We start from the raw sequence: 2759 nt of genomic DNA, 5'->3' as shown, positions 1-2759 counted from the left end.
AATCAAGACCAAATCTCAATTTAATAGAGGCCTTAGATGATTACTATAAAATTATGAAAATAAATTATAGAGATTGAAAGAATTTTTAGAGTGTTCAGTAGTAGATTATTTGAAATAGCATAAGGCATTTATAAATAAAAAAAATTGAATACCCCCTCCTAATGGATTTAAAATGGTCATAATCCGTTTGGGGGGGGGGGGGGGGGAATTTTCAAAATTTTGAAATTCTTTACCATTTTTGTTTTTCCACAAAATTAGGTTTCGGGCCTGGATAGTTGTTGGGGGGGGGGGGGGGGGGGGGGGGGGGGGGGGATGAATTTCCAGATTTATCGGTTTGGGTTTGATCTCATGTAACAGTCCCATATAATGGGTTTAGTCTGCTCTAGGAGGACTAAATCCAGACTCAAACCAAATTTATTCAGTCTTAACCCAAATGGGTTTGGTCCTGGTTTAGTCCAATTCTTCGGTTCGGGTTCCAGGTAAAATGTACATCCCCATATTGAAGTGTGGGAGGAGGGTTTCAATCCTCCACCATGGTTGCATACGATCCGGACTCTTCTCATAATCTCAAACGATTTATGTTACCATTGGATATCGATTAATCGGGTACTCATTAACACCACTCTTAATTAAGTACTTCTTTTGATGATTATGAGCAACCTAGACGAGAAATATAGTAATAAATTTTACATTTCATTTTTATAACTAAGTAATTTTTGAAAAGATATTCCAATTCCAAAGTGGGATAGAGATATTGATTTTTCATTCAAACGGGAAGAAACAGATGCACACTTAACCGACACATACATCATAATGAAAAACAAACGAAAACAAGTACCACTATAAATAAAGACAGGACACACGAGAACAATAAGGCCATATTAAACCCTACTAGTATTTGATGCAATCAGCTGGAGTAAAGGAGACCTTCTTCCCTACAAGATCATACTCCACCTGAAAATTTATCTGAGCCAAGTTACCAAAAATGGATAAGCTTTGGGCCGGTACCATGGACAAGCACACCAAATCATCCGATATTTTTATGAATGTGTTCATCTCATTCAGTTGAAGATCAGCCCCGGTGAAGTGAAATGTGAACTCGGGCACCTTGATATCTGACTTGGTACTATAGCATAGACCGAATGTTCCTTCTGGATCTGGGGACGTGTCAAGATTTATAGCCTCCTTTACCGTCGATTCCAAATTAGTATATAAAGCCTCATCTAGTATCGTTAATGTAGTTCCTGAATCAATGACGATGTTTCCTTCCTCTTGATAGAGAGAAATTTTGTTGTTCTCTATCCTTATGTTACCAACACTAATGCCTTCTAGCGTTAGGTAGTAATATGTATCAGGGTCTTTGGGTACTAAAGGAGTAGAAACCACGCCTTGACCAGAAATTACAGCTTGACTGCCAAAATTCAATTTGCTTGTATGTTTCTCAGACATGGGTACCAAGCAATAAGAGAATTTTCCCTCAATTTTAGAACCCAATTGAGAGACAAGTGATAGGTGTCCACCGCCGAGGCCAATAAGTCCTGACCCTTGACTGCTAAATGTGCCAGCATTGTTATGTCCGCAGCCAAACACGAGCGTGGGAATGGCGATGGGCCGACCAGTAGTCGAATCAAAGGTAAAGGTTTCAGTTGCTAGGATTCCATTTGTATGTGATTCGTCCCCATAAGAATACAAATATTGGCAATCCTGGCTTGTGTTGCCACAATGAGCCCTAGGTAAAGATTGGCAATAGTCAGACTGACAAGAGATCTCTCTGTAAGTAGAAGATTGTATTGGATCGAAGAGATTGGCATCTTGTTCATAACATTCCTGACAAGGCTTGCATTGTGTCCATATAAGATCACTTCCCGTGTCAGCAATGGCAAGGACTTCGAGAGGTGGAGTACCAATGGAAAGTTTCATTAGATATGAACCATCATTTGGTATCACATCCGATTGTATGGTGTCTAGGTTGGTAGAAGATGATGAACGAAACAGTCTAGTACGAGCTATTGAGTGACGGGCAGCTTTTCTTATGCGATCTGAATATGTATCAGAAGGATTATAAAATGGTGATAAGGGGGATTCATGGTGGATCAGTTCAATACTGAAACCTCCAATTTGAGCTTTGACAACAGGTAGGTTTGGCAATAAAGAAAAGATTATTACGACCACAAATGCAAGTACAATGGGAGCGGTGGTTGCCATGGTTGCACACATGCAAAAAGATAAGGAGAGAAGTACAGAGATGAAGATGGGGAGAGTGTTTTGAGGTTCTATATTTATAGAGAGGAAAGGCTACAGAAAGATTAGTAAGTTGGAGAAAATTTTGATTGTACAATGTGAAAGGAACCATTCATTTGGAGTCTCAAACGCTCTTTTGAGCATTTGATGTAGCTTCTATCATAAAAAAAAATCCTTTTGGAAAGTTAGAGTGGGAATTCCATGATTTGAGCCTCACAGTACTTGCCACGATCAACATATAAAGATAGTTTTGTAAGTAACAAGGGTAATTTTGTAAATTAGGTTAGAGTAGGGATACAGTCAGGTTTTCCGTTCCTAACCAAGATCAGGTGGCACCCCATTTTATGCCACGTGGCATTTTTTTTTTGACCCACTGGCCGTATGGATATGTGGTCCATCCCATGGTGATCCTATATAGCAAAAATTATGGTGTTTAATAACTTGTATCAAATAGATCTTATCTCTTGAAAAGAACTCAAATTCAATGATTAGAAATCATTCTTAAGATAATGTTATAA

At 38.8% G+C, this 2759-nt stretch overlaps 1 pseudogene; it reads right to left on the bottom strand.

The window, feature by feature from the left end:
* Positions 1-733: 733 nt before the first annotated feature.
* On the bottom strand, positions 734-2261 carry LOC147406150 (aspartic proteinase CDR1 pseudogene; annotated as a pseudogene).
* Positions 2262-2759: the final 498 nt, after the last annotated feature.

Source organism: Akebia trifoliata, chromosome 3 (assembly GCF_017979445.1).
Source record: "Akebia trifoliata isolate Shusen 1 chromosome 3, ASM1797944v1, whole genome shotgun sequence".
NCBI classification, from domain to species: Eukaryota; Viridiplantae; Streptophyta; class Magnoliopsida; order Ranunculales; family Lardizabalaceae; genus Akebia; species Akebia trifoliata.
Note: the sequence above shows the minus strand (reverse complement) of the source record. Positions and strands in the feature narration are given on the sequence as shown.